General features: G+C 41.2%; 1 long non-coding RNA gene across 1 annotated transcript; it reads right to left on the reverse strand.

Moving 5' to 3' along the window:
* Window positions 1–2,660: 2,660 nt before the first annotated feature.
* On the reverse strand, window positions 2,661–22,149 carry LOC307208334. The gene is made up of 6 exons (XR_013835103.1): window positions 21,836–22,149; window positions 15,290–15,408; window positions 14,181–14,313; window positions 13,408–13,474; window positions 8,678–8,765; window positions 2,661–3,653 (listed from the first exon to the last, which is right to left on the reverse strand). It is a non-coding gene; the product is annotated as an uncharacterized lncRNA (long non-coding RNA).
* Window positions 22,150–22,490: the final 341 nt, after the last annotated feature.

Below are 22,490 nucleotides of genomic sequence, written 5' to 3' on the forward strand. Positions count from 1 at the left end.
GTTTTAAAATTCCATTAAAAAAAAATCAATAGGATTTGCTTGGGAGAAAATATGTCAAATAGACTAATATGAGCATAAAATATACAATCATTTATTTTTCAGACATTTAGCATGTGGGGTAAAGTTCACCACATCACTGTGATGCAGATTACCTCTTCAGTGGTCTCCCTTATGTTCCCAATGGCTACTCCACAAAACCATTAGATCAGGGAAATGCATTTGCTAAGGCAAGAAGTGTGTGTACAGGTATTCATGTGTGTGCATGAGAGAAAGCGTTATAGTTATAAAAACATGATATTTAAAGCTGGGGAGGAACATCAGATGTACACTAATCACTTTCACTTCGGATCTCTCAAAAGGAAGGATCTGCTGCAACAAGCTTTGAGAGTTTTTCCCTTGAAACACATCACAAGTCACTTGCACATCTTCCTTTGGCAATTTCACCAGATTTGGGTCATGTTTATGCATCCTTTCAAGTGTCTCGAGTAAAAAATTTTTGCTGCTGCTATTTTTCTTTGCTGCCTTAATTTGTTTACCTGTTACTAAACTCACTATTGATTTAAATTAACTTTGCCAAGGCTCATTAGCTCAGTTAACTTGCATGCACTTTAAACACACTCGCATATGTACAGAGGCTGATGTGCACACAGAAACACCTGAGTTGTTTCCCCACCTCTTTGAGTAAACAAAATACCAGCAGCTCTTTACTCTGCAGGGAAGGGGGGGGGAGCCCTCTTGTGAAATAAAAGGCAAGATATCGGGAAATGGGATTTGGAGTGTTTTGAAAACCAGAAGAAGAGTTTCAGTTTATAGAGACAGAGATAGAAAGAGATATGAAAACCTACCTGTGAAGGACTCTACATCTGAAGTGCATAATAACCTTGTGCAATGTCTGACCCCATATGATGCAAGAAGCCTCTGATTTGACGAGGATAATGGTGGCTTCATTTTCCAATCTTGCCCGATCAAATGGCTAGTGCCTTCATCTTACACGTGGAAAGGCTTGTTGCTATGTAAACTGCTGATATGTAAACTATTTTTATATATGCAAATTGTTTTATAATTTGTTAATTGCATGGTGAAATTGTTCTGAGGTGGTTTGTTGGAAGGTGGTTTGTTGTTGAAATGAAATACAATAAAGCAAAACAAAGCAACAAAAAGCTTCTGTAACAGAAGCTTGTGCAGATTACCAGGTGACTGAAGAACATTATAGGGCATGTGGAGATGCACTTTCAATTGCCAGGACTTACTACATCCATATTCCAATGGACACACCTGGGGCAGCATGGGGTAGTGTAGAATCAATCTGTATTAAGCTTTTTTTCCAAATGGAACTACAATACAATATGATACGATACGATACAATATGATAATCTTTATTGTCATTGTCCCATACAGAACAACAAAATCACTAGACTGTGAGAAGGCATTTTTTATAGACATAAAATATGCAAACAGTGTGCAGCCTAAGTCACATACCCTTCAACATTTCTCCAATGAAAATAGGAATGTCCTCTTCAACAACAACAACAACAACAACAACAACAACAACAACAACAACTTTACTATTTATATCTGGCCCATCTGGCTGGACTGCCCCAGTCACTCTGGGTGGCTTCCAACTTATATAAAACATAATAAAACATTAAGCATTAAAAAAAAAATCCCTATACAGGGCTGTCTTCAGATCGCTCAGCATTGGAGTCAAATAACTCCATACCCTCCCAAATTTCTTCCATGAAAATAAGAAAAAGTGGAGCATTCCAGGATCAAATCAGAAACCAAGATGGCTTCTGTAAATCCGGGGCTGTTCCTGGAAAATAGAGACAGTTGGAGGGTCTGAAATGAGAGCCCTTTGCCTAAATTGGGCTCTTAGCCTATTTTTCCTTACATAGACTTTTGACTTGAGCATGACAATAGCATGCCCGATTCATATTCTTCTGTTATGATTCTTCTGCAGACTGCTGTTGCCATTAAGGTGATGCTTCTGGCCGAATCTCCCCGCTTCAGTTGTGCCAGTTTTCCTGTATAGCAGGAGTGGGGGTATTTTTTTAGTCCAAAGGCCACACTGGTTTGTGGGAAACCATGCATGTGAAGCCAGATGCAAAAGTGGGCAGAGAATTGGAGGCGACTCTTTCCTTAGTCTACATTCCAGACAGTCAGAGGTTTCTAACACCAACCCACCCACACACACTCCTTTCATTCCTCATCTTGGTAAGCAAAATGCATTATCACAGTTCAAGAACACACATTCCTGTCAGGCAAATGCATTTGATGACGGCACAGAGCAGAGGTGATAAGAAGAAGCAGCCTGGGAGGTGGGACTGTTGCCCAGAGAGAATTCTGAGGGCCAGGTAGAAAGGTTTGGAGGGTCACATGTAGTCACCCGGCTTGAGTTTCTCTACGCTTGTTGTACAAAGACGCCCCACCGTATCATTTTCATTAAGAAGAAAACACATTAGAGCCCCAACTTCATCATACATTTAAAACCGTATTATACCACTATAAACATCCATAGTTTCCCCCAAAGAATTCTGGGAACTGTTTTGAATTAAGGGTGCTGAGAGTTGCTAGGAGACCCCTGTTTCCCTCACAGATCTACCATTCCCAGAGTGGTTTAACAATCAATTCCTCGGGGAACTGAAGTTATGTGAGAAGAATAGGGGGTCTTCTAACAACTCTCAACATCTTTTACAAAACACAGCTGCCAGGATTCTTTGTGGGATGCCACAACTGTTAAAAGTGGTGTGATACTGCTTTAGATTTATAGTGCAGATGGGGCCCAGGTCTTTCCTAAATGATGCCCTCAGTTTTAGTTGCCAAACCTAGCAAATGTTAAATGCTGGAGGTACAGTGATGGGGAGGAACAATGTCTGCGTCATAAATGAAAAGCAGCGAAGGAAGTGTCACAACTTCATTTTACAAACATAACGCATTGTCATGGCAACGTGACTCCTAGCATTCTGTTTTTTAAAAAGGGAGCACTGAAATGTGAAGAGTGATGCAAACTCCTTCCACAATGTGACAATTGTATAAAGAAGCCTACGTTGATAGTACACAGTAATTCAAACAAATACATCTTGAGATCTTTTATACCTAGACAGAGAGATTATGCATAATATTGTCTATGAACCCTGTTAGTTTGCAAATTTGTGCTATTTGTTCAAAACCTCACTAGGGATTGAGGCAGAATTATATGAGTCAGAATTTTGGACTGATCGTTATACAGTTATGGAAAACCCTTAAGTGTTTAGAGGGTTAGAGAAAGAGAACCAGACTTGCTCAGAATTTGAAATGTTACAAAAAGCAAATGTTGCCAACCTTTTGCGCACATTCAATGAGCACATTCAGAATTTTGAGAAAGTCCAACAGTCGTAAGTCACAAAATATCTGCGCCATATCACAAAATGGCTGAAGAGGGGCCATGGCATAATGACAGCCACTACTAAAAGAACAGAAAAAATACAGGACCACAAAACTGGATGCTTTCCCCATCAGCCACCCCATCAGCGGGGGAAAGGCCACTGGCACACTCACAGATAGAAGCTCTTTGCCCACCCATCCTGTTCAGAACAGGTAGGAGAGTAGGCCTCCAATCTTGGCATCTGATGAATAGTGGGTATGTTCAAGGGAGAGCATCTTCAATGCAGGACCTGAGAAGGAAAAGCAAACAGTCTCTTGTGTAATGCTGAGTTTTGAGGAGATAGTTACTGAGATATTCTACAGACACCCTAGGAGGCACCCTAGACCCATGCAGAGAGGAAGGGGGAGTTCAGGGACATAGAGGGCTAAGCTGGTCAGGGAGCCCCACCAGGGACTTGGCTGCCTTTTTGTTTGAATTTATAATTTTATTCTAACAAAATTCCCACCCAGTGCCTCAAGCAAGCTCTGAATTGGCCTGCTGGTGGGCCTGCTGGTGCCCATGAATGACAGACTGGTAACCTCTTTAAGGCTTAACACACTTACATGTTATTCCCTTGGCAATTAGGGCAGGGAACATGAGGCTTGTAGACTAGTTCAAGCCCTATTGCTGGAGGCAGAAAAAGTCTCTGGCAATATCACTGCAGCTGTAGTGTCTTGTTCACTTTGGAAACAGACATGAAACAGCAGGAAGAGGGGCCTGGAGGACCTCTTCCATTTTCAAAGCAGCAGCATTGGGAAGAACTGTCTGATGGTATGTGCTGCTGGACATAGAAGAGGCTGCCTTGGAAGGTGGTAAGCTCTTCTTCATTAGAGGTTTTCTAGCAGAGGCTGGGGTATGGTGAAACAGTAGATTTCCTGCATCGGCATGGGATGATCTCTGCATTTCCTTCCAACTCCTGTAATTCTGTCAGACTGCATATCAGGCAGTTGAGGGACAGAATAAATGCAGAAGGCTTGCTTCTTTGACTTTGCTGCTTAAAACAATTATATTTTTATAATTGATGAAGGAAAACACAACATAGGACTGAATTAAGTTAATCAATATCTTTTCTGTCCATGCTTCATCCCAGCACTACTTGATGGTGTTGGGCTGTGAATCCTAAGCCAATATATAAATATGCTTGTGCCACTTTGATCCACAAGGACAGATTGCTTGGCAAGGAATAGCACAGGGCAATGATGCTCGAAGAGAATCCCAAGCAAAGCACGCTATGATCAGGGAGCATCCTAACTGTTCAGGGAAGTTTTTAATATGTAACGCTGTACTGTTTTTAACACTTGATTGGGAGCCGCCCAGAGTGGCTGGGGAAACTCAGCCAGATGGGCGGGGTATAAATAAATTATTATTATTATTATTATTATTATTATTATTATTATTATTATTCTGCCTCAAGGTGATTCATTTGCTGCTTTCATCCCTTTCCTAACTTCTTATGTTTGTGGGCCATGTGTTATGTAAAGAGCATTGGAAACATGGTGCCCTCTTTGAAATAAATTGCTTGGCCCAAGTCTATCCATCAAATTATAAAAAAATAAAATACTGCTTTTCAACTGGGATTTGCTACTCTTCAGACATGAAGAGATGATAGGTGGATAGATGCTTGAACGAGCGTGGAAATTGAACAATTGCTGATGTGGAAGAGCATCCTCTTGGTTAGTGATGAATCGCCTCAGTCTGCACTGAAGCATCCCTATCTGTGCATACAAGACTTGCACTGAAAGATGCAGTAGAGCTTTGCCATGTTTTCAGGCCAAGTACAAACTTGCGTCTGTTATCACCTGTTTCCCAAATCTCTTCTAAAAGCAAGAGATGCCAGTGGGGTACCACTGCCTTGTTTTCTCCCTGGCCCCACAATAAATAACCTAGCAGAAATCTTCCCTACTCTTTTGTAGGGATGTGACACTTTTGTAAAAAGTGATGCAGTCCCTACGTGCCTGCTACCTCTATAACTTGTTTCACACACCTCACTATAGACTGAGCAGGACAGGACCACTTACATCTTACATCTTACAGGACCACTGTAGAACTTACATGGTTTCATCAATGAATTTTCACTGTAGTAAGTTTACATGTCTAAGGAGGTTCATATACCCCATCAGATCAGTCTATCAACTCCAACATGGACAAAGCACTAGGGTTGATGGAATATGTCTTCCTCGGGGGTACAGAAAATCTCCCCATGTGTCATCATCGCTACCCCTCAAGTCATCAATCTTTTGGACATTAGCTCTCCTCTCCTCACTGTCATCTGAGCCCAAGAGTGGCTAGATTATCATTTCACTGAATGCATACCACTGTGTGGTTGGAAAACAGCATCCACTACAGCCTTCTTCTGCAGCCTGAAACAAGGCGTGGTGTGGGCCTTCCACCCAAGATTGTTTTACTTTGATGTTGAACAAGCAGGGGTAGTACATGCAGACAATGCATTCTACTATCAGTCTTAAGTTGTTGAGGGTTTTGCCTTTGAGACCATGTTTTGAAACCCATATGCAACAAAGCTTGCTAACTGTTGTTAACCACCCTGAATGGCTCACTGGACCATTTTTAAGAAATGCCAGATCTGTGTGAAGTTTTCCTGTCCTTATGGCCTGTGTGATCCAATACCCATATGCTTGATCTGCAGACAGATCCTTTATGACAGTGAAGTAAGAGGTTCTCCAGTTCAGAGTATGGTAAATGAAGGATCAATTTCAAGATCTATAGCATCTTGTCAGTGCTACTTGCCCACTTGCTATTTAGAAAAGATCTTCCTATTAAGCATTGTGATCAAGTGTCACAGGGGTCACTCACTGGTGTGGAGAGCACAAACCAACCAGATGCTTATGACTAAGCTACCCAATGCATGGTACCACCCTCCCAGCCAGTGCTAACATTTGTAGAATGATCTCCAATGGCCTGCAGGCTCTTATCAATGTCCTTGTTCATGAAATCAACAAGACTATTAGCTGGTTTTTCTCTCGAGCCTTTATCCAGAGTGAAGATATCTTCCACCTGGCTCACTGCACACAGAATAATGCCATTCTTTGATGATGCTGGGGAACTGCTGATCTGAATTGTCTGCTTTCAACCTAACTTTAGTTGTATCTTCACGGCTGTCAAAGAAGATGTAGTCAATTTTACCCTTCTGACAAAGACCATCAAATTCCTGATCCAGGGATTTCATGACTTTTTCATTGTATCCAATGAAATTATATTCAGAGTAGACCAGTTAAAACCAGTGAACCTCAATTAATCACTACCCTTAATTTGAATGAGTCTACTGGCAAATAGAAGGGGAAGAAATGGAGGCAGTGAGAGATTTTACTTTCTTGGGCTCCATGATCACTGCAGATGATGACAGCAGCCACGAAATTAAAAGACTCCTGCTTCTTGGGAGAAGGGCAATGACAGGCCTAGACAGCATCTTGAGAAGTAGAGACATCACCTTGCCAACAAAGGTCCGTATAGTTAAAGCTATGGTTTTCCCAGTAGTGATGTATGGAAGTGAGAGCTGGACCATCAAGAAGGCTGATCGCCGAAGAATTGATGCTTTTGAATTATGGTGCTGGAGGAGACTCTTGAGAGTCCCATGGACTGCAAGAAGATCAAACCTCTCCATTCTGAAGGAAATCAGCCCTGAGTGCTCACTGGAAGGACAGATTGTGAAGCTGAGGCTCCAGTACTTTGGCCACCTCATGAGAAGAGAAGACTCCCTGGAGAAGACCCTGATGTTGGGAAAGATGGAGGGCACAAGGAGAAGGGGGCGACAGAGGACGAGATGGTTGGATAGTGTTTTCGAGGTTACCAGCATGAGTCTGACCAAGCTGCGGGGGGCAGTGGAGGACAGGAGTGCCTGGCGTTCTCTGGTCCATGGGGTCACGAAGAGTCGGACACGACTAAACGACTAAACAACAAAACTTTGTGGGTGCGATGGTGGTGTTATTCACATTTTTTACATAACACCACACAAATCAATAACCGATTGAGTAGTACCCTGTTCAAAACTAGAGTGTATTTTTGGCCACTGTCACATATATTTCTTTAATTTTACTTTCAGAGAAATAGTCCAAAGATTGAGATTTCATGTCCATTAGTTGAAGAAGAGCTATTTACATTTGTGAAGAGCTCACATCTGTGTATATTTATTGTATGCAGCTGCTATGCTCCTGTTGCTTGTCAGTTTATTGGTGTGCAACATAAAACCGTGCCTATCGGTAGTGTCTGTGTGACTCATTCCTTTCAATATCCCAAACATCAGAGTGAGCTTCTCTGTCAGTTCAGTTTGCCATAATTTGGCATCCAATTATTCAGGACTTTCCAATAATGTGCCACCATTAATGAGGCTACTTTGAGAATGACTAAAACTATGTATATGTACATTAGAAGCTTGAAATGCAGTAAGGTTGTTTCCCTCTGCTACTTTCCAAGTCACTTTTTATTTCACTTTTATGTCGCTCTGGAATTCACTGACCCTAAAGCCCTGCCAGGCTCTTTTCTTGTTTGTTCTTAGGTGCCTGGCCAAGGTACTACTGTTCAATTGTGCATTTTACTTTACCAACAGCTGACCATGTTCTACCTCAGTAAAGACAATAAGAAGAGTCCCATGGCTGGATCAGGCCAATGACCCATGTAATCCAGCATCCCATTCTCACAGTGAACACCCAGACCATGGTTGCTATCTTGGACTTGCACCTACTCAGTCCTGGTGAGTTGACTTACTGAGAACAAAATTAACCTTTTAAGTTACATGCTGAATGATCTCAGCTGTTGCACTTCCAATTGGCTTACCGTAATTAATTAATTAGTAAAGGAAGCTAGAGAGACTATCTATTGTCTGCTGAATGCCTGGGATTAGTGCCTTGCTGATTTAGTTTTTAGGAGAAAATCTACTTTGTACCTTTACACACACACACACACACACACACCAGAAAGATATATTTTTTTTAAAAAAAATAAAAATATATTTTTATTAAAGATTTCTTTGTGTACAAAAACACATGCGTTGTCTCTTTTTTCAAGATGTGTTTTCTACAATTCAGTTTCATTTGGTGTGAAACATTAGTATTACATACAATGTTAGGTTGGGAAGAAAAGAGGGGGGGAAAGGGGGAATGGTGAGTGGGGTCAGGTGGTTATGTTTCTATTTTTCTACTTAGCAGGGGGGGCGGGGTTGTGTCAGAGGTTGGGGGTGGCCTAGGGTGCATTTTAAGGAATCCACTTCTTTTTTTAAAAAAAATCCGTCATGTGCACAGTAAGCAGCCCTCCCATACTTACAGAAAAGTCTGGGTTTTAAGGAAACATGGATCCATGAAAAGGCTCCAGAATGCAGACCATTGTCAAATGAAAAGCACCCCCTTCCCACCTGGAAAACAAGAAAAAGTGACAAAAGGAACCTGTACCCCACCCATTACAATTGCAGACAGATTTTCCTTCCATTTTGATGTTTGGGGGTACATTTTCTTTTACTCAATAATTGGTGCAGAACGGTCAAAAACTGCACGCCCAAAAATGGCAGAGCTCTAATTGTTTTATTCCAGTACATTTCCGAGCACAATTCAAAGTGTTGGTGCTGACCTTTAAAGCCCTAAACGGCCTCGGTCCAGTATACCTGAAGGAGCATCTCCACCCCCATCATTCAGCCTGGACACTGAGGTCCAGCACCGAGGGCCTTCTGGTGGTTCCTCACTGCAAGAAGCAAAGCTACAGGGAACCAGGCAGAGGGCCTTCTCAGTAATGGCACCCGCCCTGTGGAACGCCCTCCTACCAGATGTCAAAGAGAACAACTACCAGACTTTTAGAAGACATCTGAAGGCAGCCCTGTTTAGGGAAGCTTTTAATGTTTGATGTATTACAGTATTTTAATATTTTGTTGGAAGCCACCCAGAGTGGCTGGGGAAGCCCAGCCAGATGGACGGGGTATAAATAATAATTTATTATTATTATTATTATTATTATTATTATTATTATTATTGCAGTGCTCTACAACAGTGGTGAAGATCCTTCAGTCCATGGAGGTAATTAAGTATCCCCATTTGCCCCACAAGTCTGTTTTGGCCTTGCCATAGTTAACTGAGGTATGCCTGATGTCATATACGAGGTCAGTTGTGAGGCAGGCCAGGATGTGGATGGGCCAAAGTGGTGTGGTTTGTACTTTCAAGTCCTGAAAATCAGCTGTGCCTTTGCCCTCACTGTTTAATTTCACACTGAATGTGCAAAACCGAGTCACCAGATGCCATTGGGTGAATGACAGGTGGGAGGCCCACACTGCCCATCTGTCAGACTTGGTCCATGGCAGGTGGGGTGGGGAAGATAAGGATGCAGACAACTATATGGAATCTTTCTCCTGCTCTGCGATTTAGGCTTTCATCCTACTCTCATTCTGATACAGAAACCTACATTGAAAATTACAAAACACAACTGCAAGCATAGCCACCTTTGTAAGTTGAGTCAATCAGATCAGGGCTCACAACAAAAGCCTGGCTTTAGGAGACCTGTCAGAGCAGAACACATTTAACAGTTTCCGATGGGAAAATGCATAGAAGAAAATGACAGGTTTGCTTTTCTGTTGTCTGCTAGCAAGAAATGTGAACTTTTCAAGTGTGGCTGTGCCTCAGATAAATACAAGGGCAGCAAAAAGATTGCTGTGGAATCAGAGTGACCAGTCTGCATCCCTACAATTTCAGTGGTGGTTTGCTGACACTTGAGAGTGCCTTCACAAAATCTGGCAAGAAGGCGAAATACAGTGACCCCCACATTGCTCCTGTGAAAGATTGCCACATCAAGCACACCACTCAAGGCACTTCCAACTGTGGAAATAACCTTTCGTAGACCCCTAATGGGGAAGCTGTCAATGTAATGTGCTCATTATTGCATGGAGCTGCTCCTCATGTTGATCAGAGCAGCTGCTTAGAATACCTTGAACAGCAAACTCTGGGGAATGTATATGAATGCCAGACAGGATGTGATGAGGTGGCATAGGTCACTTTAATTGGTGTTGGCTCTGGATGACATGAAGGTACCCTTTTTACACTTAAAGCCACCCCTAACCTGAGTTTCATTCATTGGGTACATGTCAAGATTGATAGCATGGCACACTATAGCTTTTTTACCAAATAAATAAACAAGATCCTAGAAACATCATTGTTTCACCCCTGATCTTTCTGCAATATAATTTGTAGTCTAGGAACTAAAAACACACAGAAAATACATAGTTGTGACTATAGATAGAACTGTACACATGTATTTACGGTGGTGGCTCCTCTTTTAGGGAGACTGGGACACTTTCCCACCAAACCCAGTCTGCTCTCAGCCAGAACCTATGCTTGCCTTCTCACAACTTGTCATAGTGGTGTCATTGGCAGTCAGCTCCCTTCTCCTTATTATCAGCGCTGCCCTTGTTGAACTCAACTGAGAGAAGAATGGGGACAAATCTTAAATGAGTTGGCTGTGCCTGTAATTAGCTCTGGCTTTACCTACACTTCACCTCCTTGCCTTCCACCCTATTGGTTTCAATAGCCACTGGTGACCAGGCACCACTGCATACCTGGAGAGAGATTTTGAATTGGGACCATGAAATCAATTGGCATTATGGGGTAATATCCCGTTTGGACTACTGCAATGCACTCTATGTGGGGCTACCTTTGAAGGTGACCCGGAAACTACAACTAATCCAGAATGTGGCAGCTAGACTGGTGACTGGGAGTGGCTGCCAAGACTATAAAACACCGGTCCTGAAAGACCTACATTGGCTCCCAGTACATTTCTGAGCGCAATTCAAAGTGTTGGTGCTGACCTTTAAAGCCCTAAACGGCCTTGGTCCAGTATACCTGAAGGAGCGTCTCCACCCCCATCATTCAGCCTGGATACTGAGGTCCAGTGCAAAGGGCCTTCTGGCGGTTCCCTCACTGTGAGAAGCGAAGTTACAGGGAACCAGGCAGAGGGCCTTCTTGGTAGTAGCGCTCGCCCTGTGGAACACCCTGCCATCAGATGTCAAGGAAATAAACAACTATCTGATTTTTAGAAGACATCTGAAGTTTTTAATGTTTGATGTTTTATCATGTTTTTAATATTCTGTTGGGAGCAGCCCAGAGTGGCCGGGGAAACCCAGCCAGATGGGTGGGGTATTATTATTATTAATAATAATAATAATAATAATAATAATAATAATAAACAGGAACTTAAGGATTTGACCCCAAATCACCTTCTCCCAATCTCAGCAAAATGAGTTTTTGTACAAACTCTAATTATAATGTCATATTGTCTCACACATGTGCACACGTGTGCGCCCCCCCCTGCCCCCCAAATATATATATCAATGTGGTCAGTGTCTTCTTTCTGAAGATTCCCAAAGTGGCAGATTTACAGGATTTAAGACTGGTTTTCACAAGAGATATTATGAGCAAGGTCACTGCAGGTCATGAAATTTTCATCAAGATAATGGCAGAGGTGCCAATAATACAAACATGTTTGCTTTGTTGAATGACATCAGTGGGCAAAAGCCTGATCTTTATTGAAATGGTATAAAATGCTGAGCAAGGGCTTCATTGTGACTTGCAGCCACTTAGTAGCCTTATCCTCCATGAATTTGTCTGGTTGGTTCCACATCTTGTGGAAACCAATCTTATTGTTTGACAATGTGTGAAGAAGTCCTTTGTTTTGTCACTCCTGAACCTCCCACCATTAAACTTGTTTGGATGACACCCAGGTTCTACTGTTATGAGAGACAGATACACATTTTTCTCTACACTGTCTCCCTATGATGGTTTCTACCACAGTGAGGGGACCACTAGAAAGCCTTTGGTGCTGGATCTCAGTGTTTGGGTTGAATGATGGGGGTGGAGATGCTCCTTCAGGTACACAGGTATCCCACCCCCAGGAGGAAGCATTGCCTGTGACAGCCACCTAGTGTTCCCAAGTGATAAGACCAGTGCTAGATGTGTAAGTTTTCTGGAGGTGGCTCTACTACTGAGTCAAGGCAGACAAGGAGGAGCTACAATGCAAGAAGGAGCAAAAGAATCTTGCTTGGTCAGATCATTGGTCCATTTAGCTCAGCACTGTCTCCCCTGCCTGGCAGCATCTCTCCAGGTTTTCAGACATGGGTCTTTCCTAGCATACCTGGAGATGATGGGATTGAGCCTGGGACCTTTGGCGAGCAGTTTGTGCTCTGCCACTGAACTGCAGGCATTCCCCAAGGAATCACACCCAACCTGGATGAATGCTTTCACTCTTATATGTGATCATGAGAAGAAAACAGAGATGCAAACTCCATATGCCTTAGTCAGTAGAACTTTAGAACAGGAGTAGCCAACATGGTGAGATGGGCCTTAAGTCCCATCCTCACTTTTCATAGACTATGCTGGCTGGGGATGATGAAACAATAATCCAACTAAATTGGAGAGCACGGCATTGGCTTCCCTTGCTTTGGAATACATCAAATGAATTTTGTCAGTCTCTTTTAAAAGAATAAAGAGGGAGAAAGGCTACATCCTTAAAAGGTTTTACTCCCACAAAATCTATTTTTTCCTAAAAGCCACGTCACAAAATTTTCCTAGCTATGTTTGAAAAGAACAGGTGGGGGGAGGGGTGCAGATGTAGTTCATAAGGAAAGAAATCTACTTGTAAGAGAACTGACAGGAACAGACCTTTTTGGCAACAACTTTATTCAAGACTGCTCTGGCTGTCACTCATTTAAAGAACTAATTAATGCATTACAACATTACGACATCCCCCCCAAAAGCAAGATAAAAAGTCTTCCCCTCCCAATAATATTTGCTGTGTTTCTGTGGTGATGTTCAAAATTAATTACAGTATGGTGACATTTAAATAGGTATATTGAAATAATTAATCTGTTAACTTGCCTGCTTATGGCTTATGAATGGGTCAAAGGAAAGAAGTGATTTCATGTTTTCTGACTGGCATTCTCTTTTCTTTTCATTTGCATCTTAATCCCACCATTAAGGTGTTTTTTTAAAAGAATAATAATACAAAAATGTTTAATTTAAAACCTTCAAAGTGTGTTTTTTCCTCCACCCTTTTATCCTTCACAACACTTCCTTAGTTGTTTTGAATAGCCTAGAAAAATAAAATAAAAAAGAAGAGACAAGCACATACCATTTAGATAACATGTTTAACTGAAGTGAGCAAATTAATCTTTCCCCCTAATTTATCCAGGTCGGTTCACCAGTGAGAGATCTGTACCACAAAAAAACTGGTTGCAAGATCTAGCTAGGTCATGCCACCAATTTTATGGTGTATAAAACCTTGCACTAAATAAACCTTCTGGATAAATTTGGGAACGAGCCCTAGTTCAGTAGTAAAGTGCAGGTAGGAACATAGGAGTTCTGGTTCAAAGCCAAAACCCACAGAGAAAGTGGCAGGACAGGTTAGAGGCCTCAGGACCATGGATAGCTCTCCAGTTCAAAAGGATTAGGTGACCTGTGTTCAACACTACTGCATGCCACTGCAACTCAGAGTGGAGAATAGTGGGTAAAATGGCCAAGGTAAATAGCATTGTCATGATTCCTGAATCCACAGCAGCTAAGAAAACAGACCAAACTCAGGGCTCTGAACTGACTGCTGGAGATCAAAAGACTACTGCACATGAGGCTGTCAAAGAGGAGCCCTCATAAGAACTTGACCACCAAGACATTCAGTGCCAGAACCCAAACCCTCACAACCCTTCTCCTGGGCTGCGATATGCCTCACACTGTACATTACCAGTCCAGTAGTGCAGGAAGTGCCTAGGAAAGAGTCTGTGAAATGGAAGAGATGTGCTTACCTTCAGGCCAGAGGTCTGGGCTGCTTAAGCTCCAGAGTTATCCATGTGGGGATGGAGAATACCTGCTTTGCATGCAGAAAAAGTCCCTACTTCAATCCCTAGCATGTCCGGTAGACTCGAGAAGGACCTGGTCCTGAAGTTACGGAGAGCTGCTGCAAGTCAGTGTGGACAATACTGAGCTACATGGCTTGAATCAATATAAGGCAGCTTCTTGTGTTCTTAATCAGATCCAATGTTTAATAATATTAAAGGAAAAATAGATGTCAGCAGTGAGAAAAGTATTTGGGGTTTTTTTTATAATTCAATGAAAAGCTGTTAAAGGACATCAGTTTCCCATCAGCGTATGATCCTTACTAAGCAGAGAGCCATCAAGTATCAAATATAGCAAATGGTTAAGGATTGCAAAACTGTGTTCCATCTTTTGTTTCTCCCTGCAATTGCCCAATTATTTGACTGATACTTGACTCCAACTCATTTCATCTCTCCCTGTAATCAAAGAAGCACACTGATAGGGGAAAAATATCATTAAGACCCCAATTAATCAGGGAGGCATTGATTTTTGGACAAACAGAAAGTGTTTAGAAATGCAAGCCTATTATCTAGTTCTACACTAGAGCAAAATGGGTCTGTGCTATACAGAAACCTCACTGTGAAGTCTGTCTGTATTAAATTAATCCAACAGTTGCTCTTGATATATTTTCCTGGCAACTGCTATTATTATTATTATTATTATTATTATTATTATTATTATACATATCTTAGTCACCGTTCTAAAAAATGACCCAAGGGTGGACACAAACACACACACACACACACCCAAACACCCCCACACACAATTTACTTCATAAAATTAATAATAAAAAATAATAACACTATGGGAATTAGTGTTTTGGTTTGTTACTATGTTATGTATTTTTGCATTTTTATATTGTAAACTGCTTTGTGAGCCTGTAAAATATTATCCATCACTTGATTGTAAAAAAACACACAAACGTATCTCAAAGTAGATCACAAAAAGATAAAGCAATAAAATGGAGAAAGAATTCACAACTATACTTTACAACATATCAGTGTTGAAATACTAAAACAGATTAAGATGACCTTCTTACAGCTTGCTTGCCCAGATGCTTAGAAAGAATGTTTTTAGCAGTCACCAGAAAGGGTAATGAAGGTGCCTCAATAGGCAGGGAGTTCCAAAGTACAGGCACTGCGACACTCGATCAAATTCCTACAAATGCAGAAGTTTATAGAAATACAAAATTTAAAACCAAACAATGGGCTGTATACAAAGCTAGTCTTACTCAGAGCAGACCCATTGAAAATCATAGGCATGACTAACTTGGACACATTAATTTAAATGGGTCTGGTCTCAGTATAACTTAGTGGGATACAACCCAATAAAAAAACAGTGAAGCCATATAATAAAAGCACTTACCCCATAAAGAAAAGCAACAGAATCAAGACCAGACGAATCTACAGTTGACCAAAAACAAAGACCGCTGATCAGCGACAAGACACCATCACATACTGTCACATGCCAGAGTGAAGAGGAAAGTTTGGGGGCCAAAAATACTCTGTATAGCCCATGCTGGGGCAAGCATTCTATATATCCATTGCTGAATTCCCAAGTCATCAGGCCAATGGGTTAATTTATGTGGTTAGAGTTTAGTCTAGTAACTGAACTGCTCACTGTGCCAGCATGCTCCCCACCCAGCATGCTCCCCACCTGGAATGGCTTTTTCACATAAAGTTTGGTTCATATCTCTGCCTAGTCTGTAAAATCAGATTTCTTCCTTTTGCATAGAAAGAATAGAGATGATGTTGTGGCTCTTGACTGACACAACAAAGGAGGTATATGTTGTCAACGGCAGTGCTGACTGTTGCCTATTGGAACTAGTAGGGTGCAAGGCAGGGAGGCCAATGGTAGGTGGATCAAAAGCAAATGACAGGCGGAGCCACCCTCTGAGTTGACTGCAAATAAGATGGCAGGCAAGTGGTGGCTGGCTGAGAGCACACTGGGGGTGGTTAGGCAGTCCCCATTTGACCTAATGGATCAGCCTCCATGGCTTTACTGCATCCCCCCCTTCCTTCCTTTGTTTTTCTTATAACCTGTGGAGCTGTAAAGCTGTGATATCCTACAGGGTCTGCCATAGATGTACTTCTTAAATGAAACTGCATGCTGCTGTCTTGCTTATGCAGTGTTGCAGAGCTTACTTCATTATCACGCCCCGACAGCCAGAGGAAGGAAGCAGAGCACCGCAAAAGGACTGTCAATTGCCAATCTCAGTTCAAGTTCAGTATAATGCCTCTGCCTGTTTTGAATGCATCTCTACGCACGGACATCACCACTTGCAGTTTACAGGTGATGCTTTCCATACTGCCTCTTTGAGCAGCAAGCGGAGGGTGGGGGGGAGAGGCAGTGAGCCGGAACTCCCTGCTTTAGCTGAATAGCTTGCCAAATTGTTTGGCTGCTTGAGCTCAATAATATATTTTGAGACACTTGGCTGTGTGCAGCTCCATAGATCTGGTTGGCTTCTTGCACACTCCTCTACGGTTCATGCTTCGCTTCTCGGGCGGGGAAAATAAATAAATATTAAGTGATAAGCAGCTATAAACACCGCCATCTGTTTGGAAGAATACACACACTCTATTGCAACCTTTTCTAACCTGGTGTCCTCCTGATGTTTAGACTAGGACTTCCATTATCTAACAGCTACTCATCTTGATCATTATGTTCTACCACCGCTGCCTGAGGCAGTATGTTTCTGATGATCAATTGCTGAAAACTGCAGGAAAGACTAATGCTGTTGCATTCAGCTCCTCCTTCTGCGCTCCCCATGGGCATCTGGTTACCAACTGTGAGAACAGGATCCAAGGATAGATGGGCCAGTAGCCTGACCCAGCAGGCTCTTCTTAGGTACTTAACCCTGACTATTGGCCATGGTGGCTGGGGTTCATATAGTGAAATGAAATAGGATCGGACAAATTCATGGAGGATAATAATGGCTTCTAGCCATAATGGTTATGGTCTACTTTCCCTATTGAAAACAGGGCCAGGAGCTGGGAATTACAAGTCTGGTGTTTGCTGTTGCACACATATAATAGGCATCTGGTTGGCTACAATGAGAACAAGATGCTGGACTAGGTGGATTCTTGACTGATTCAGCAGAGCTTTTCTTAATGTTCTAAGGTTGTAGAAGGCTGCTCCTATTCACCTACGACAGCTACAACTCGCAGAGTGTACCTCTAACCAGGGAACTCTGGGAATTTTAGCTCTGGGAAGGGAATAGAGATCTCCTACCAACTCTCAGCACCCTTAACAGACTACAATTTCTAGGATTCTTTGGAGGAAGCTGTGACTGTTTAAAGTAGTACGATACTGCTTTAAATGTCTAGTGCAGATGGGGCCTAGGATAGGTTGAGTAATTTAACTGAGTCTTCTCTGAGGGAAACTTAGCTGAAAACCTTGAACTGTAGCACTGCTGTTAGGAAGCGAGGATACACTGCATGATTTTGCTGCAGGTCCCACTTGTCATCCCTTATCCTAGAGTCTGGCTGCTTTGCATTTTTTTTGTTAAGCATTATTTAGCAAATTTATTAGGAAACAAGTCTGCAAATTCAGCATTTATTAGTGAAGGAAAATTAAAATGCTAAGCTGTTATACCAGGAGGGAAAGCCTCTTCATGTGGGAACCATGCAAAGATAAGTACCAGTACAGGAAGGGACAAAATCAAATAAAATGGTGAGTGTGACAGTAATATTACAATGATATTGTACTACTACCAGAATTGGTTGCTGGAATATTATTCTCAGCAGTTTAATAAAAGAGAAATGGGATTGATTCAACAAGGTGTACCCTAAATGCTACTGTAATATTTTCTACAGTACTTTCTTTCACAGATATCATTTTACTCATATAAAAAGACATCATATGAAAACAGGCTTCATTTTTTAATGAAAAGAACTCTGGAAAAAAAAAAACCCTCCAATGGCTTCCATTTTCCTATTGGCCAGAGGTACTTTGGCATTTTTCAGCTTTTTCCCTTTTCAGTTTACCTGTCGCCAAAAAGAATGGATAATGGAAAAAGTATGTCAAGGCTACCTGTACCTTTGCATATTTCATACGTCTCCTACTTGCAGAATTTTGTAGACAAGCCTCAAAAATCCAACCAGTGAAGGAAAAGAATCAGATTTCATTTGGTTCTTAAAATGGACAATGGTTCCCTGTACAGTATATATTGATTGGGTCTAGGGTCAGCCTGCTCATGAGATGGGATGAAGCAGCCACTTCAGGGGTAGAGACCCCCCCCCCCCAAAGAGGCAACCATGAGGGCACCACACCACCACCTCTGCCACTGGCAGAGAAGCAGCACCAGGATCAGTACTGATTTATGCCAACATCTCGCGGGATTTTGCTGAAATTTTGTGAGATTGCATGGAGCCTGGGAGATCTTGCAAGATTTCAGTGAGATCTCACGAGCCCTAATTAGCTCTGCAAGCCAAACATTAGAGCAATGGTTCCTAAGCAGGGCCTTGCTTCAATATCTTACAGGCTGTGGTGGGGTGGGATGCCGTAGCAGGGAAATCCCACGCAGTGCTGGCCTGAAGGAGAGCACCAAGATCTCCCTCCTCCCCAAGCTGGGCATGCTTAAAAAGTCTTGCTGGACTACTCAGCCATCCGTTTCTGCAATCTCCATCCATTCTGCCACCTGAACTGAAGCCACATGCTTTGCCTTGCTGAATGGTACATTATATGGTACACAAAAGCACAGAATCAACAGAGTGGCAGAAAGATGTGGTTTTGTTAGGGCTGGATTAAGACCTTTCGAGGCCCTAAGTACTTAAAAGGTTTTGATGGCCCCAAACAATAATAATAAACAGTAAAATAAAATTGTGCTTTTCAAAATGAAGTAAAACCTACAGTAAAATTGCAAATAATGTTTATCTTTGCATGTTTTCACTTTATTTATATCTGAAAAAACTCTCCTACTTTTTCTAATTGCAAGGTATTTGATCAGAACTAATCTTACATAATATATCTGCTTCTATACTTAGTAGAGTTGATGCATCCAGCCTCCCTTGTTGCACAGTTGTTCTGCTGGAATTTTAATATACTTCAGCTGCGCAAATGAACACCCAGTTGATCAATTTGTGACCATTAAAGTTAAAAATCTGGTAACAGAAAATTCTGTGGTGCCCTTGATGTCCTAAGAATGTGCTTATTTTGCTTAATGATTAATCCAGCCCTGGGTTTTGTGGAGGCCTTGATCTTGATTCAGAATAAGGGGTGCAATTGTTAACATCTTTACAAGAGGGGGCGGTCCCTGCCTGTATGAAGGAGGCAGTGGTAAAACCACTCCTTAAGAAACCTTCCCTGGATTCAGAAAACATAACTACCAGCCAGTTGCTTATCCCACTTTCCTGGGCAAGGTTCTGGAGTGAGTGGTCGCAGACCAGATCCGAGCACTTTTGGAAGAAACTGATTTCCTGGAACAGGGTTTGGCCTGGTTTTGGCACAGAAACTGCCCTGTATGATGATCTTTGTCAAGAGAGAGACAAGGGAAATATGTCCCTGTTAATTGCTCTCAACCTCTTAGCGGCTTTCAATACCATCAACCATGGTATCCTTCTTGAGTGACTCTGAACTGGGGCTGGGTGGCACCGCTTTGCGGTGGTTCCAGTCCTACTTGGATGGTCGTTCCCAGAGGGTGTTACTTGGGGAATGCTTTTCAGCCCTGTGGAACCTTCAATGTGGGGTTCTGCAGGGCTCAATCCTACCCACTATGTTGTTTAACATCTACATGAAACCACTGGGTGGGGTTATCTGGAGGTTTGGAGTACATTGTCAGCAGTATGCTAATGACACTCAGCTCTAGTGCTCCTTTACATCTGCAGGTGAGACAGTGGAAGTGCTGGACCAGGGTCTTGCCTCAGTAATGGACTGGATGAGAGCCAACAAACTGAAGCTCAATCCAGATTAGACTGGGGTGGTTCCCTAGACCAGATGGCTGGGAGATCACCTGCTCTTGATAGGGACTCTAACGTTTCCTCCACAAACATCTCAGTTGCACTGGGCGTGGTACAAAGTGCTAACAGATGAAATAATGAATGATGCATTCATTCATCTCTTAAGACTGACGGCTCTTGAAATAAAAAGGATGGAGAAATTATACTGATTTGTATAGTGTATATTATTATAGAGACTGGTCATTCACAATCATGTCTGAACAAATTGACCAACAAAATGCCTACTTTCAATTTTGTAAACAACTAGATAAAAAAGAAAGACTAGCTCATGTTATGACACATATACTTGGAAGCAATTTATCCCTATCTTTTTTTTAAAAAAAAAGCAGGTGATTTTATTTGTTTTATTTATTTATTTATTTTGTTTCCTTTTTTATATGTTTTTTGTTTTTTTGCTTTCTCGGTTTTTGCTTTCTTGATTTTTGGATTTGTAATCAAAAAATCAAGAAATCAAAAATCAAAAATCAAGAATATATATATATAAATTAAGGAATGTTAGAAGGATGTTGGAATGAAGTAATGTGGTTTTAGCAGAAATGATATAAAGGATTAAGTAAAAATGGATTGTTAATTGGTGAAAGAACAGAACGTTAAATTATAGTATATTAAGATAAATCATTAGGATAGAAAGAAAGATGGAAAGGATTTGCTGAAATATCTAATTGAATTAGAATACAAAAAAGGGAGGTGTGAGGAGGTCAAGGAAATAAGCAAAGGAAAGAAAGTTATGTAAAGGATTGATTTTTTTAATTATCTGCATCTTTTTTTCTTTTCTTTTTTCCCTTTGTTTTTTTCTGTTTAAATATGTTCTTTATTTTTTCTTTTTGTAACCTTTAAAATCTTAATAAAAATCTATTGAATATATATATATATATATATATATATATATATATATATATATAGAAATTGAAAGAATTGAAAATTGAAGATAAGAAAAATCAAAAGATTGAAAAATAAATTTGAAATACAATAAATAAATAAATAAGCAAGCAAGCAAGCAAGCAAGTGAAGTGGCTTATTTAAGAAAAGAATATTGTGAAGCAGAGGGAATGCATAGATCAGATGGGGCCCTAGCGAGGCCATAGATACCATAGAATGGTAGAGTTGGAAGGGACCCTGAGGATAATCTAGTCCAACACCCTGCAGTGCAGGAATACACAGCTGTCCCATATGAGGATCAAACTTGCAACCTTTGTGTCCTATAAAGAGAGGCAGCTTTCATCCTCTTCTATGGAAAGTGGGAAAGGGGATACAAATTCTATACATTTTCAGGAGATGGAGAACTTTGCATATGATAGGAGGCAGCAGAGAGTTTCAGTGGGTTTTTCTTTCTTTTATGTAAAGCAGACATTTGAAATGTTAACAAAGATTTACCAGCACAAGTAGATGCCAATGAACCCTCCTCTTAAAAAAAAAAAAATCTGTAAAAAAGTCACGTTCAGATATATATTTAAATACCAATTTTTGAATGTTTTCCCTTTTAAAATACAGATTTCTAAATACATGTTAAACAGTTCTAAACATTTTTCTCTAAAACACAAACAAACATACATTATTATTTTTTTGCATTTTTCAAGGAAAATTGCATAGAAAAGTTAAGGAAGGGTGAAAGCTCATGGATGACTAACCTGATCCATGCATTGGTCCAGAAGGTCAGATCAGGCTGGAATCTGCCAAGACGAACATCCTCAAGCATATCTGTGTACAAATGCATTTGTGCAAATATTTCATTCATTTTAGTGTAAGCAACATCCAGTGTACGTCAGATGACAAATGATATTTATTTAGCCAAAGCAACATGTGGTTTCAGTTGCCCAGCCTTAAAAAGCATGGGAATTCATATGGGAATGATGCAGCGACATTGTACAGCAAGCCCCAATCTGCAATTTTAATGTATAGTAATGGAGCACAGTGACATTGGGGTTCGTTTATCCAGTAAAACACTCTGGACTGACATCAGGAATCATCAAATATAATGATAAAAAGCTCTTTCAAAGGCTAAAATGATTCAGCTGACAAACTGGCAATTACTCCCACAGACTCTCCAAGCCTGTCTTTAAATAAAACATTTGTTAAAACATTCCACTCTGTGCCTTGTGTCACCTGCAGAAAGATTAATTCTATGGTACATTCTCTCTGCAAGGAATTTTCAGGCAGTGTTTGGTGTTGTGAAAACGCACACACAGAATTTTAGAAGATCTCCACTTGTGATGCCTAATTAGCATTCCTTTACAAACCAGTGATCTCATTATCTAGTTTGAGTCATCCTTTTTAAAAAACTTT

This window comes from Podarcis cretensis (assembly GCF_951804945.1).
Source record: "Podarcis cretensis genome assembly, chromosome: Z".
Lineage (NCBI taxonomy): Eukaryota > Metazoa > Chordata > Lepidosauria > Squamata > Lacertidae > Podarcis > Podarcis cretensis.